Below are 16542 nucleotides of genomic sequence, written 5' to 3'. Positions count from 1 at the left end.
AGGGTGGGGTGGGAATGGAAATTTTGCAATATCCTTCCCCAGGAGTAGGGAGAGAATGGGGATTTTGCAGTATCCTTCCCCTGCCATGCCCACCAAGCCACGCCCACAGAACCGGTAGTAAAAAAAATATGTGGATTTCACCACTGGCTCAGCTGTCTTTTTATTCTTGCAGCTTCCTTCCACCCTGAGAGCGGTTAAACGTTTCCCACAGCAAGCTCAGAACGATATTTGGCTTTTCCAAGAGGATGGCGCAGGAGGAAAAAAAAAAGAACATGGCTTTACACTTCAGGAGTCTTTACCGTCTCGGCTTCGTTGAAACGAAAAGGAAATAGCCACCGTGCCTGAATATCGGTCTTCAACAACGTCCAGCTACAAGGAAGTCTTGCCTGGAGCTCCTTCAGGAATCTGGTTTCATATGGTGGTTTAGATTTAAGTACACAATGTCTAGCACCATTTGAAATCAGTGTTTTTGGGGGAAGAATGGCTACGCGTTGACCGGTTTCAGAGTCCACCTTGTGTTCTGTCCCCCCTCGCCTCCGTCCGAGCGATGGCTTAATTAGCCGGCACTATCAGCTCTGGCAGCAAACTAGCGAGCGTCTGCCAAGTGTCTCTGTTATCTCCCTCGACGCCGATGAGTCACCCAGGAACAAACAGTACTTCAGCTCTTAGTTAAGCAGTTAATTTGCCTGCTACGAAGAGGCATAGCAGCTCTTGCTGCCTTTATATCCTGTGGGGTGTGGCTCCATGACTCAGCACTTCCTAGGCCTGCCCCACCCCTGCTTCTGTTGTTCCCGCCTCTCCTGCCTATGAAACCTAGGGTCCAGCCAGGCCTGACTGCCATCAGCCGGGTCTGCAGGCGTGGCCTGGGGGGGGGAAGAGTCAGGGGACGGAGGCCTCGTTATCTCCTCCACCTGGCCTGCCTCTGGCTCCTGGAGCTGAGCCAGGGAAGCCGGAGCTCCGGAGGTAAGTCCTGACGGCCCTTCCCCCTCACTTTCCAAGTCACTTTCTGGCAGGAGGCCCGGCTCGGGGGGCGCAGACACAACACCTTGGTTCCCATAGGCTTCCGATAAAAGCTTCCACGACCCATTCGTTTACGTTGGATTTATTGCCTCTTTTTCACATACAGCCTCAGCAGCACAACGGAATTATTTATTAAGCCAGGTTAGGCAACTGAAATGAATCTCTTCCTTACAGAAATATACCTGCCTTCTTCGGCAAGTCAGGAAGATGCTGGGCCTTGCAGGTGTGCGTGTTCATGCATACTTTTGAGAATCTCATTGACAGAAGATTGCAAATAGGAGAGATTCAGCACGGATTGCAAGGAAGTTTTAATAAGCTGACTCGGCAGAAAAACCTCTTTTCCCAGAATGGTTTCTGTGCCACATTGTCACCTTTTAAAAATAAATTAAGTGAGCAAATATTTAGGGCTTGATGTTCGAGGATTCCTCCCCTCCCCCAGGTGCATTGGTCCAGCTGCCTGGAAATTTGTCGGATTTGTATCCCCATGTATCTTTTGGGGTCTTTGGGGAAAAGATGGCAACTTGAGGCCTAACAGCAGGGTTTGTTCTATTGGTATAATTAATATCCCGTTTCTTAGTTGGGGTTTATAAATGCCAAAGTGAGGGTGGCTCTACCAAAATACTCAGCAGCCACGCGTGTAAATTCATGGATTCGCAGATTCCAGTGACCCCTTTAAAGGATAACTGATTTCTTCTGGTGTTCGGAGTCTATTCTTCTTTCTAGCACCATTTGAAATCGGTTATAGTGATTGGGGAATGTCGCCCTGTTGGAAGCCAGGCGGAGAACCGGTGTTGGTGGCAAAATCCAGACGTGAAAGCTTAGTCCAGAAGGCCTCCCATCAGCCGGCCTTTGGGATTATGAGAAAAAAAAAGCTGCAACTGGGACACGTTGTGGTTCTCCCGTTTGAAGGGACACAAGAAACAGCCGACACAGCGCCTCGTGGTTGTGAAACCAATTACAAGGAAAGCTGCACTTCGCAGCAGGATAACCGTAAGTGGAAGATTAGGTCTCTCTTGAGTGCGCACAAAGGGAGAAAACCAGCCGTGTCTCACTCCAGGAAAACATTCATCGCCACGAACAGTGACTTAACAGAATAACAGAGCTGGGAGGGACCTTGGAGGTCTTCTAGTCCAACCCCCTGGTTAGGCAGGAGAGCCTATACCATTTCATGGATGCTGCTGAGGAAGAAAGAAAAAGACTCTGGAATATCTCCAGCTCTAAATTTTTTATTTATTTATTTATTTTTGTCACAACAGTATATACAATCATCAACATAAAAATAACTCATCATGAGAGAAAAGTATATATAAGTAAAAGTATAAGTAAAAGTATGCATATAATATTATAATGAAGAGAACAATAGGACAGGAACGGTAGGCACTTTTGTGCTCTTATGCACGACCCTTATAGTCCTCTTAGGAATGGGGTGAGGTCAATAGTAGACAGTTTTTGGTTGAAGTTTTTGGGATTTTGAGTAGAGACTATTGGTTGAAGATTTTGGGGTTTTGAGTAGAGACTATAGAGTCAGGTAGTAAGTTCCAAGCATTAACAACTCTGTTACAGAAGTCATATTTTCTGCAATCAAGTCTGAAGCGGTTGACATTAAGTTTGAATCTATTGTTTGCTCTTGTATTGTTGCGATTGAAGTTTCTCTGCTTTCAAACCGTCTCACCCAGCAAAACAGTAACCACGCTCCACAATGTGTGTGACCGGCCAAGGGGTACAGCAGGGGCCAGTTGACGTTACTTACTCCACGGAGGTGTCCCTCACCAAAGCCATGCAGCAGGAAAGTTTCCAGCTGCACGCTATTATGTGTCATTACTGTGTGGACATTGGTAAGGCTCCTGAGGGTGTTGACAGAAGACTGAGCAGCGTATTGCGGAATGACGCAACCCAGCCTTTTCTACTTAGTTGCTTTTCAGATGCGTAAATGAAGACTCAATCATCCAGGCCCAAAGTATCTAAAAGGAAGAGAGAAGGGAGGGAGGGAGGGAGAGAGAGAGAAGCATGATGCTCACCTTAAGAGCACATTACATGGATCTGTGACCCCCCTGTGAAAAAGCTGCTGCAAATCCTGGCTTGGTCCAGTTACACTGTGGAGTAGGCAGCAAATAAGGTTCCCAGGTCCTCAGCGGGAACAGCTGCAGGCACAGAAGTGGCAGGAAAGTGGGATGTTCTTTCCGTTGGGTACAAAAAAGGGGGACTTGGCTTCATTCCCTTCCAGCCTCTCCAACCAAAACAAGATTGGAAGATGGCTCTTGATTCAGGCCACATCACCGTTTCAGATGCTTTCATGATTCAGAGCTTTTCTCTGAAGATACGATGTGCCGTTCAAGACTTACTTCCTGCCTGCAAAGCAGATCCTCTTGCCCTCACAATCCTCCTGCTCCTGTTTATACAGTAGTGGCCAAAATTGTGAAACCTTTTGGGAAAAGGGTATTTTCTAAAACTAGCTAATAACACCATTTTTGGGGGGGAGCACCATAAAATTATATCTCAATGGAAAGATAATTTAATCAAGAATGTAACACAATAACTTTTATGAAGCATTTGCTATTAGAATAGCAGTTACAGTATAAAAAGGGAAATGTAGAAAAAACGAGATGTACAAAAATTATCCCCATGTCAATAAATACTTGGTTGGGTAACCTTTAGCATGAATTACAGCCTTACAGCTTCTTCCCATGGAGTGAACCAAGTCTTTTAGTTCTGCCGCTGTTTTAATGTGAAACCAAGATTGAATGATGGCTTCTGTTAACTAGATTTTATTGCCGGGTTGCTTCTGACTAACCAGTTTCTTTAGTTGGCTCCATAGATTTTCATTGGGTTAAAGTCTGGGCTATTCCCAGGCCATTCCAGAAGTGGAATAGGATTCTCTTGAAACTCCAAAAAAAAAAACCAAAGTGGTGTTATTAGCCATCAAACACCATATGTATTAACACAATTAATTATTAGCCATTAAACACCATATGTATTAACACAATAAGTGGAACGACTTGCCTGCAGAAGTTGTGAATGCTCCAACACTTGAAATGTTTAAGAAGATGTTGGATAACCATCTGACTGAGATGGTGTAGGGCTTCCTGCCTGGGCAGGGGGTTGGACTAGAAGGCCTCCAAGGTCCCTTCCAACTCTGTTGTTATATTAAACCTCAAAAATACACTTTTCCCGAAAGGTTTCCACAAGACAAGACTGTTCTGATGTGACTTCAGGTAGTAATTGCAGCCTCTAGGCACAAGGGGGAGCCAGAGTTTATAGGAGGGCCCTGATTGTCAACTCTGCCTTTGCCTTCTTTAAGATTAACTTGGTTTCTGTTTGTGACACCATGGCTTGCTGAAAATACCACATTTTCTTGGTTTATATGTGTAAATTCATACTTTGTACATCCGCACAACATATTTAGCTCTACTGAGCTGACCCATTTTCTGAATCCAAATAGTCCATTGCACAAAGCGGCAGTTCGCGCAACACATTAAGCTACAGATAGATCATCATCATCATCTAAGATTAACACTAACCTTGGTAGGTGAACCCTGGCCTGCAAACCACCACACTATGGTTGAGTGTCATATAAACTAGGTCAGCGTCTTACAGCCAAGGTGGTGTTTTTTCCCCCCAAAAGGCAATTTGACTTTCTTCTTGTGTTTTTCTTTGAAAACGTTTTGCTTCTCATGCAAGAAGCTTCTTCAGTTCATGACAACCATGACCTGATTGAGAGTCTCCATTGACATTTATCCAGTGTCTATAGGGTTGTTGTTTTTTGGCACAGTGGTGGGAAAATTTTTGCATCTGGGCAAAAGTTCATTTAAGCATCATATTGATTTGAATCCAATTTAACTGGCATCAGCTTTCTAATAATAATAATAATAATAATTACAGAGTTGGAAGGGACCTTATTTATTTATTTATTTATTTATTATTTGCATTTCTATACCGCCCTTCTCCGAAGACTCAGGGCGGTTTACAGCCAAGTTAAAAAGACATATACAAAAATTAAAACACGCTATATCAATTTAAAAATCTGATTCCATTTATTTATTTATTTATTTATTTATTTGATTTGATTTGATTTTTATACCGCCCTTCTCCCGAAGGACTCAGGGCGGTGTACAGGCAAGATAAAACCAGCAATACAAATATACAGGTTAAAATACCATTTAAAAAACTTATTTAAAATTAGCCTGAAATTAAAATTACCGTAAACTAAAAACCCCGTTTAAAAATTAATAAAATTTCACATTAAAAATCCAATTTAAGCCAGCCCCGCGCGAATAAAGAGATGTGTCTTCAGTTCGCGACGGAATGTCCAAAGGTCAGGTATTTGACGTAGACCCATAGGCCGAATATTAAAATAACAAGTAAACTATAAAACCAAAACTATCAATAAAACCACCCATTAAAATTACCCTTAGGCCAGCCCTGCTCGGTGAAACAAAAAGGTCTTGAGCTCACGCTTAAAGGCCCGGAGGTCGGGAAGAAGGCGTAATCCCAGAGGTAATTCATTCCATAGGGTTGGTGCCCCCACAAAGAAGGCCCTTCCCCTGGGGGCCGCCAGTTGACATTGTTTGGCTGACGGCACCTTGAGGAGACCCTCTCTGTGAGAGCGCACAGGTTGATGGGAGGCTATTGGCGGCAGTAGGCGGTCCCGTAAGTAACCTGGTCCCATGCCATGGAGCGCTTTAAAGGTGATCACCAACACCTTGAATTGCACCCGGAAGACCACCAGCAGCCAGTGCAGCATGCGCAGGATTGGTGTTATATGGGAGCTACGAGACGCTCCCTCTATCCCCCGCGCAGCCGCATTCTGTACCAGTTGAAGTCTCCCGGTGCTCTTCAAGGGGAGCCCCATGTAGAGAGCATTGCAGTAATCCAGGCGGGAAGTAACGAGGGTATGAGTGACCGTGCATAACTTCTTGCCCAATCCCCTGACCAGGCAGGAAACCCTACACTAATTGTAATTCAACAAAACTCAGCAGGATTTCTGGATAGGTTTAAGGGCAAGAATCTGTAGTGTTATTCCCGTTTAAAATACCTGTTTCCTATAATACATGCTCCATTGAAAATGGTTACAGGGGCATTGTGAAGGTACATCATTGTACATGTGTCAACACATTGGCATCCTTGTGATTTGCTGGAAGTACAGATGGTTTCCAGCATGTCCTTAGTTTGAATTGCGCACATTGGAGATAGGCACACATGGTGAATATTTGTTTGTGACATTATCTGGAATTCGTTTCTTAAATGTGTACATGGCCCAACTCCCAGCAACTCTGGGCAGTTCACGAGTAGAAAAAACACACACACACACACCAATGCAATACTAAAAACAAAAGATGGCAACAACCAGTGGCAGACTCACACTATCCAAGTGAATCTAATCAAGGGCATCTGATTAAGAAGGCAGATAAGAGGGAAGATGATACAGAGCTGATCCCAGATGGCATGGAAATATAGTCGGCTAGCTTAAGACTTTAAGAACTGGGCAAGTTTTGAAACTATAAAAGCCACAAATCACAACCACCATTCGAAACTTAACACACCAGGCTATTCAAGGAAAGGACAAACACTCTTAAGACAGTGGTTCTCAACCTTTATAGTGCTGCAACCTCTTTAATACAATTCCCCACGATGTGGCGACCCCAATCATAAAATTATTTTCATTTTGAATTTATCGCGCCTGAAGCCGTATTGGCTAGCGATCTGAACTGCTTGCGATTGCCTTGAGGACGGAGGCATTAAAGCGGAGACTCCTCCCCTATTAAGTTTATGGCGCCTGAAGCCAGATTAGGCAGCGATTGGGAGCGATTGCAGCTGGCTTGAGAGGGAGACATCAGAGCAAAGATTTCTCTCTTTTTTAATTCATCGCGCCTGAAGCCGAATTCGGCTAGCGATTTGAAGAGCCTGCAGCTGGCTTGTGGAGTCAACCATTGGAGCGCGATTCTTCGACTCGCCAGTATACTTCCCATATTTCCGATGCTCTTAGGCGACCCCTGGCAAATCGTCATTCGACCCCCAACGGGGTCACGACCCACAGGTTGAGAACCGCTGCTCTAAGAGAAGAAGGCCTGAGTGTAAAAGAAAGTCTTTTTTTCCTACTCACAAAATCAAAACTTGGGTCATCTTCAGAAGCTCAGTGCAAGAAGGTTCAAGGCAATACAATTAATACTATGTAGTCTGCTGCCATGGAAGGGTTGGTAGCCATTCATGAAAATGGCTGTGACAGGTGCCCAGCTATTTTCACTGGAAATCGCCAGGAGGGGGGCAGTGGAATAGATGGCTGGAGACGCCTCAGTCACCAACCTCCTTTCAAGCTTGTGTATTCCTCCTCCTTTGAAACATTTTCAAAGAAAAACCCAAGAAATTCAAGTTACCTTTTGGGGAAAAAAAGTTTCTTGGAACAATATCGCATTCTCCTTGGCTACTTGATCCCTCCTCCTGAACCCACTCCGACCAGTTCCATTTCTCCTCCTCTTGGTTCTTCAAGCCTCAGTCTCCACCCTCCTTTATTCTCTGCTGGCAGCCAAGATGCTCCTGATCTTTTGCAATCCTCAAATTTCTAAGAGGAATCTCAGCCAAGCAAAGCGTGTCAGAAGTTTTGTGCTATCTCCTTTTTAAATTATATATTTATCGCAATAATAAAATCCAGTAGAAAGAAAGAATAGAAAGTGAAAAGTGCAAAAGAGAAAACAAGAACAGGAAGAATATAATGAAGAAAGGAAAGAAATATAGAAAGAAGATAGACTGTTTAGGACAGTGGTCACCAACTGGTGGTCCGTGGACCACTGGTGGTCCGTGAGAAAATTTTGGTGGTCCACAGAAAAATTATTTGCATTTTTTTTATATTGCACTAAATAAGGGATCCTCAAAGTACAGTCCATGGGCTGGATACATGCAATGAATGATTGTGTTGCTGCAGAGAGTCTCCATCTTTGGGGTCTTTTTGTATGGGTCAGAGGGGGGCAGAAATTCCGGCTTGGGGTCTGCTTCAGCCTCCGGTTATGGGGCTTTGGGCAAAGGCTGGAGGGAGGTGCCGCTGGTGGCGAAGAGCTGGAGGACCTTGTTCCAGTGGGACTGCATCATGGCCTGGAACTGACTGACCATCTCGGCCCGCTGAGCCTCCAGGCGCTGGTACGTGGCCTTGCACGCCCACAGGTCTTCCCTCTGCTTGGAAAGCCTATGCTCTTAGTCCTCAGTGAGGTGCTTCTGCTGAGCCTCCTCGGTCAGATCCAATTTGAACTGAGCCAACTTTTTCTCGTGGTGGCTGCTTAGCTTCAACTGCTTCCTACTGGGGCTCTAAGGAGCCCGGGTGGGGTGCCGAGGAGTGATTGGCAGGGTAGTAGAGGCTGGTGAAGCACCCCTCGACATGAGTGACAGTTGGCCACACCCACTCAGTCACATGACCACCTGGCCACGCCCACCCAGCCGGTCATTAGGCAGATCATATTAGTGGTCCACAGGATTTAAAATTATGGACTTAGTGGTCCCTGAGGTCCGAAAGGTTGGGGACCCCTGGTTTAGGATATGTGTGATGTCACAAGAAGAGAGAGGATCTATCAGTGTCAAAGAAATGTAGAAGCGAAATAGTAAAATACATTGTAGTGGTGATTTGTTGTTAAAGAGGCAATGAATATTGGAAGAAATGTCAAGGATATGGATACAAATTAGACATCAGGAAGAACTTCTTGACAGTAAAAGCTGTCAATCAGTGGTTCCCATGTAAGGTGGTTTCTCCATGCAGAGGCTGGAGATCTAGTAAGGATATCCAAATACAGGAGATTAAGTCTGTAATTCTAGGATCCTTTGACTTTAAAGAACACCTTTTAAAACTGATCTTGGCAGTTGAGCAAGTAATTCAAGCTATACCATTTCCGCACAACCAGCAGATTCAATTCTGCGCACTCCGCTCAGGAAATATATTGCAAAGAAAATCAAAATACCACTTGGGGTCTTGCCAAACTGTTCTATTCACATTTTCCCTCAAATGAAGAAATCTACTTTTGAATTCAATGACTTGCCGCCTGGAGATACTCTAAACAAATTCATTTGCCTATCCCGATCCATCCTTATCCTTATCTGACTCTGAAATGGCCATACTAGAGAGAATAAAATATCAGTGAGAGAGAACGCCTTTGTAATGGATGCGGAGAGATTCAATCTTGATTATTTTTAAGGATTGCCAGGACAGGCTACGTTCTAAAGAGCCAGACTGGGTTTATTAGCAGAAGATTAAAAGCTACGTAAACTGCAGTTACTGAAAAAAGGGTTGTCAACAACGCTGGAGAATTCCCCTCTCACAATACTTGACAACACAGTATCAACAGTAGAAACCTTCAAATTTCTGGGTTCTATCATATCGCAAGATCTCAAATGGACAGCTAACATCAAAAACATCATTAAAAAAGGACAACAAAGAATGTTCTTTCTGCGCCAACTCAGTAAGCTCAAACTGCCCAAGGAGCTGCTGATTCAGTTCTACAGAGGAATTATTGAGTCTGTCATTTGCACCTCTATAACTGTCTGGTTCAGTTCTGCAACCCAACAAGAAAAACACAGACTTCAGAGGATAATTAGAACTGCAGAAAAATAATTGCTACCAACCTGCCTTCCATTGAGGACCTGTATACTGCACGAATCAAGAAGAGGGCCGTGAAAATATTTGCAGATCCCTCGCATCCTGGACATAAACTGTTTCAACTCCTACCCTCAAAACGACGCTATAGAGCACTGCACACCAGAACAACTAGACACAAGAACAGTTTTTTCCCGAAGGCCATCACTCTGCTAAACAAATAATTCCCTCAACACTGTCAGACTATTTACTGAATCTGCACTACTATTAATCGTTTCATAGTTCCCATCACCAATCTCTTTCCACTTATGACTGTATGACTATAACTTGTTGCTGGCAATCCTTATGATTTATATTGATATATTGATCATCAATTGTGTTGTAAATGTTGTACCTTGATGAACGTATCTTTTCTTTTATGTACACTGAGAGCATATGCACCAATACAAATTCCTTGTGTGTCCAATCACACTTGGCCAATAAAATTCTATTCTATAAAATTCTATTCTATTCTTACATTGCCTAAAGGACTATTCAGGATTTGTTTCTGGTACAACCGTGGTCACTTCCTCTTTCCATGCTTTTCAGTCCCTTTTATGAACTCTAAATTCGTACAAGAAGAACGAGGCGGGGAGGGGAAACCATGTGGAATGAGTTCTTCCGCCATCCTTACTTGTTACATCTTCATGTGTAAAATCAGAGGTCTCTTCTTATTTATTTATTTTGTCACAACAATATATGTAGGTATCATACAAAAAAGATTATATAGTATATAAACACATATATGAGTAAATATAAGGAGGTATAAGCATATATATATATAGGAAGAAGAAAAGAAAAACAATAGGACAGGAACGGTAGGCACGTTTGTGCGCTTATGCACGCCCCTTATGGTCCTCTTAGGAATGGGGTGAGGTCAATAGTAGAAAGTTTTTGGTTAAAGCTTTTAGGATTATGGGAAGAGACCACAGAGTCAGGTAAAGTATTCCAAGCACTGATGATTCTGTTACAGAAGTCATATTTTCTGCAATCTAGATTAAAGCGGTTGACATTAAGTTTAAATCTATTGGTTGCTCTTGTATTATTGCAATTAAAGCTGAAGTAGTCTTTAACAGGAAGGACATTACAATAGATGATTCTGTGAGTTAAACTTAGGTCTTGTCGAAGGCGACGGAGTTCCAAGTTTTCTAAGCCTAGGATTTCAAGTCTGGTGGGATAAGGTATTTTGTTGTTTTCAGAGGAATGGAGAACTCTTCTTGTAAAATATTTCTGGACACGTTCAATTGTATTGATGTCAGAGATGTGGTGAGGGTTCCAAACAGGCGATGCCCTTTTGGAAAAAAGACAGTTGAGATACAAGAGACTGTAGATAGTGGCAAAGATGAGGACAATCCAGTTTGTGATGCCCCCTCAACTACAGAAGCCCCCCCCCTGATGGGCTTTGGCCAGTCCCTCCCCATCAGTCAAGATGGTGGGGGAGGGAACAGTCTGCTCTGCACAAGGGGAGACCCAGCTTCAGGCCTACCTCCAGCGTGACTTTGGGTCAGTGGGTCTCTCTTGGCTCTATTTCACAGGGAGTATGTGGGAAGAGGAAGAGGAAGAGGAAAGGTTAGGTGTCTTGAGCTCCCAAAACCAAAGGCCGGATATAAAAAACAAGTCGGTTTCTGATTCCAAGCTTTCCGTCCACGACAGTGATTGGCAACTGAGAGTCCTCTACATGATAAGAGCAGCCATGACATCTTGATGATAATGGCGTTACCCATTCAGTCGTGTCTGACTCTTGGCGATTCTCTGGGCCGGGTCCCTCCACATCTTCCAGTCTTGCGCTACTTCTTTGAGTTCTATGCACTGACTCGTGTCAGCTTTGATGGTCTTCAGCCACCGAGGTCTTTTGTGACCTGGTTTCATCAATAACTGAGCAAATCTTTCTTATTTATCCTGGCCAGGATCCTAGCGAGTGGAAGTCCTCGCTTCTGGATTAAAGTAGATGGTATGATGTTGCCAAGACTGAATGAGAACAGCTGGCTCTCCCCAGTGTCATGAGCCCACTCCATCCCACTTGGCAAAGAAGGCATGCTTTTCCGGGTGCTTTCAGTTAGGGGTCTACAGCTGGTGGGTACCTTCTCTGCCATGATGCCTACCTTGTGGAGCATTTAGCTCCTTGAAATTAGATTGGCCCTCCCTTGGATTTTTCATAAGGCCTTCAAGACCTGGAATTGCTGCCAGGCCTGAGGCACCCCAGGACCAGTGGTGGGGTTCAGCCAGTTCGCACCACTTCGGGAGAACCAGTTGTTAACTTTCTGGGAAGTTTGGCAAACTGGTTGTTGGAAGAAATCATTAGGGCAGAGAACCGGTTGTTAAATTACTTGAATCCCACCACTGCCCAGGACCAAAGATCTCTTCCCATGATTCCTTTGTTGAGGAAGCTATTTTTATCCTCCCTTTGCCCGGGGTTAGAAGTTTTGTGTTTTTGCTAATTATTACTGAGACGTTTTCTAATTTTTTTTATCGATTTTATATTGGCTGATTGATTTATTGTGCGCTGTCTAGAGCCGTCTTTGGGGGAGATGGGCCGCAATATAAATTTGATTAACAAATCAATCAATCAATTCTTGGAGAGAGCTCTCATGAGCAAGATACCTATAGTGTCTCCAGACATAATGGTCTCACCGGTTTTGGGGCAACAACAACAGCAACTTGTAAGATGCTGCTGCCATCCCATGAAACCACACAGTGGCCTGTAAGATTATGTCCGTTTGGTTTGCAGTTTGAGATCCACAACTGTAAGATCATAGGTTAGTATTTGGACATTCCCATTTATAAAATAGTCTTATTTAATGAGCGATGAACGTATTGATATTATTTCTGGCTTATTCTGCAGTCGAGGAGCAAGAAGTTGGTTAACCTGCTCAGCTGAGGAATTGGTGAATTTCTGGATTTTCCCCCCTCACAATTGTATCCATTTTAATCTCAGATTCTTCCCATTTGTAGGAAGGAAAGATGGGTAGATATTGATGAATTCATTATTAAAAATGAACCGACGATGTTGCCATGAATCTAGGCCAACCAAATTCAACAATGACATATACTTCACTCACGGAGGACTAGTTTGGGGACTGTAGTTCTTGCATTTTAAGAAGCATAATAGCTGCCATAAACATCTTCAAAATCTGGCACTTATTTCGCTCTTCGTGTTTCTCAACTCCAAAAATTGCCCCCCAAAAAAGGAGGGGGGGGAGAAATGAAAAGTCCTTCAGCCATCAATTTTGCAACTTCTGTAACTGGCTTAAAAGTTTGGGTGGCCTATTAACTCCAGGCCTGAAGTGCCAATGGCCCCTGGGACTCTGCTGCTATTGTTAAAGACGAGAAATCTCTCAAAAAACAGTGACCATTTTTGTGAGCACCGCAAAGGAGCCCAGAATTTTGCCTTCTGAATTGGAAAAACCCAAGATTGTAGAGCTAAGCCCTCAGAGCCATTCGCAATTTCATTTTCTTCCCTGTCTTTTTAAACTTTTAAAAAGTTTAAATTTTTAAACTCTTATTACAAATAAACAGATGTGTCAAGTTCTTCTTCTTCTTTTTTTAAAGAAGCCCAACAACTTAATAAAAATTTCACTTGCCTCCAGCTTCCTAATTGATGGAAAACAAGGCGCATTACAATGAGGCTGGCGCTATCTTTCCTTTTAAAACCACACCCAGGTTTTCTGATATGTGCATCCAGATGAGATTTTGGTACATAAGCTCCTCCAGCGTGAATTGCAAATCTGAGGTAAACTAGGGCTTTCTTTAAAAAGAAATAAAAATATTATCAAAACAGATGTTTTAGAATTTAGATTCCAGACTCATCCTTGCATTTATTGCTTCAGCTCCTGGGGGCAATTTTTCTGTTCCTTTATAAATCCTAGCCGTGGAGAGACTTCACAGCCTGGACTTTCTTCTCAAACTTCGGACTTGCCGACGCCATTCTCACCTTCATCTTCTCCTGCTCTGAGGATTGCACAGCCGAAGGTGAGCCTTGCACCCTAAAAGATGGTGTTAGGAAGCGGGGGGTTTTTCAGTGTGTTTGGAATAGCTGCTGTATATCATAACCCATCCTGTACTTCTGAATAAGTATTCAAACTCTAATGGATTATTTGGCCTGAACTGTTTGGCGGTACATACTTTGGGGGCAATTGGTGCTAACTGGCTTGGTGAGTTAGACCCATTTCGTTGTTTCCTTGCCAATCAAACCAGGTTGCAATTCAGAAAATAATTCAGAGAAATAAGCTCTACATAGGAGCATCTCGGTTTTCCAGGACCGTGCAAGTTAAAGGCTGGGTTTCTATAACAGGCTTGTTTGATAGCTTGCTTTTTATTTTATTTTATTTATTTATTTATTTATTTGTCACAACAATATATATAAGCATCACATAAAAAGATTATGTAGTATATAAACATATATATGAGGTAATATAAGGAAGTATAAGCATATATATATATATAAGAAGAAAAAAGAAACAAACAATAGGACAGGAACGGTAGGCACATTTAGTCCTCTTAGGAATGGGGTGAGGTCAATAGTAGAAAGTTTTTGGTTAAAAACTTTCTACTATCAACTTTCTGGACACTGATTAGAACTTTTGGGATTATGGGAAGAGACCACAGAGTCAGGTAATGTGTTCCAAGCACTGATAACTCTGTTACAGAAGTCATATTTTCTGCAATCTAGATTAGAGCGGTTAACATTAAGTTTGAATCTATTGGTTGCTCTTGTATTATTGCAATTGAAGCTGAAGGTTTCCCACAGGATACCCTGAATCAGAAACTCCGTTGAACATATTAAGCCACAAGAAAGCTAACCAAGGCTAAAATTAACAACGCTCGCAAGTTGTACGAATGCAGCCCATAGATATTTAACTGGCCTGGTTTTGCACGTTACGGGAAGCAAGCTGTAGAACTAGGATGGGTGAGTTGGGGCTTAGTTTGGGGCATCCAGAATGAGTGACAGTTCAATTCCAGGTGAACCTTAAAAGTTAGAACTTCTCTGGACACTGATTCTCACAGTCAAATGGTCTTTCTATCAGGCTATCCCCCCACCCCCCACATGGAGTTAGTAGCTGCCTTTTGGTAACCATTTAGGCCTATATCATGGTTTGACAGAGAATAGATATTTGGTCACTACGATCTATGTATTTGATTACGATGTTATGCATTCAGTCACGTCTGACTTGGTGATTCTCTGGGCCAGGTCTCTCCACGTCTTCTAATTGTGCACCATTGTTCCATGCTCTGGCGGGTGTCAGCTTTGATCTACGTATTTAGGAAAGATAATACTGGGGTTCAGGAGAAAGAGTTGCTACACAGTGAAGATCTGCTTTCCTCTACTGGTAGTAGTCCTCAAGTTACGATCAAAACAAGAGTCCAAAAGCTATCTTGCTAAGTGAAACATTGGTTTCGTGAGTTTCGTCCCATTTTAAGACTTCTTGCCACAGTTGCTAAGTGAATCATTGCATTTCTTAAGTAACAACCCTATTGTTAAGTGAATCTGGCTTGCCCGTTGGCTTTGCTCGTCAGAAGGTTTGCAAAAGCTGATCACATGACCCCCAGGACCCTGCAACCGTCATTAAGTATGAGTCAGTTGCCAAGCATTGGAATTTTCATTATGTGACCGTGGGGATGCTGCAAAGGTTGTAAGTCTGAAAAATGGTCGTAAGTCACTTTTGTCAGTGCCGTCGTAATTTTGCATGATCCCTAAATGAACTGTTGTAAGCCAAGGACTAGCTGTAATTGGAGAGTCCCTTGAACCCATCAATTTCCTGGTCAGGACAGGGATCCCAATCGAAGCACCCCAATGGGTATTGTCCAGCCTCTCATGAGTGACTCCAACAAAGGGGAGGCCAACCACCCCTCTGGGTGGAGATGGAGAACCTACAACCTCATTGGTGGACTGTTCCTTGATTGTGCAGCTCTTGCACTTAGGAACTTTCCCCTTATATGTAAATGAAATCCAGGGAGCTGCAGAGCTTATTTCTACAGGCAGGGCAATGAGAGGGATATGAGATAGATAGATAGATAGATAGATAGATAGATAGATAGATAGATAGATAGATAGATAGATAGATAGATAGATAGATAGATAGATAGATAGATAGATAGATGATGGATTTTCTGAATTGCAACCTGTATATTCATTATTTCTGTCTTGGTTCGTCTGATCATAGAAATAAAGTTCTTGACCACCCTTCCTGAATCCTGATATACTTCACAAGGGCTGGGAAAATATGTACAGACCCCTCACATCCTGGACATAAAACTGTTTCAACTCCTACTCTCAAAACGATGCTATAGAGCACTGCACACCAGAACAACTAGACACAAGAACAGTTTCTTCTCAGACGCCATCACTCTGCTAAACAAATAATTCCCTCAACACTGTCAAACTATTTACTAAATCTGCACTACTATTACTATTAGTCTTCTCATCGTTCCCATCACCCATTTCCTTCCACTTATGACTGTAACTTTGTTGCTGGTATCCTTAAGATTTATATCCTAATATGATTTGATTGCTTATTTGTACCCTATGACTATCATCAAGTGTTCTTGATGAAGGTATCTTTTATGTACACTGAGAGCATCTGCACCAAGACAAATTCCTTGTGTGTCCAATCACACTTGGCCAATAAAAATTTCTATTCTATTCTATTCTATTCTATTCTATTCTATTCTATTCTATTCTATTCTATTCTATTCTATTCCATTCCATTCCATTCCATTCCATTCTATTCCATATATTCTATTCTATTCTATTCTGTTCTATTCTATTCTATTCCATTCCATTCCATTCCATTCTATTCTATTCTATTCCATATATTCTATTCCTTTCCTTTCCTTTCCTTTCCTTTCTATTCTATTCTATTCCATTCCATTCCATTCCATTCCATTCCATTCCATTCCATTCTATTCTATTCTAT

General features: G+C 42.7%; 1 protein-coding gene across 8 annotated transcripts in view; it reads left to right on the top strand.

The window, feature by feature from the left end:
- LOC131201789 (uncharacterized) overlaps positions 1-16542 on the top strand; it is a 169899-nt gene that overhangs the window by 132023 nt on the left and 21334 nt on the right. For 2 of the 8 annotated variants that reach the window (XR_009156007.1, XR_009156003.1), the window contains exon 7: positions 173-16449. The exons of 1 other annotated variant lie outside the window; for it this stretch is intronic. The gene's annotated coding sequence lies outside the window, so the exon portion shown is untranslated. Of the gene's footprint in view, positions 1-172; positions 16450-16542 lie in introns of those variants that run through there. 5 more of the 8 variants (XR_009156009.1, XR_009156006.1, XR_009156008.1 and 2 more) reach the window with 5 other exon arrangements.

The sequence above is a fragment of the Ahaetulla prasina genome, chromosome 7, assembly GCF_028640845.1.
Source record: "Ahaetulla prasina isolate Xishuangbanna chromosome 7, ASM2864084v1, whole genome shotgun sequence".
In the NCBI taxonomy this organism is placed as follows: Eukaryota; Metazoa; Chordata; class Lepidosauria; order Squamata; family Colubridae; genus Ahaetulla; species Ahaetulla prasina.
Note: the sequence above shows the minus strand (reverse complement) of the source record. Positions and strands in the feature narration are given on the sequence as shown.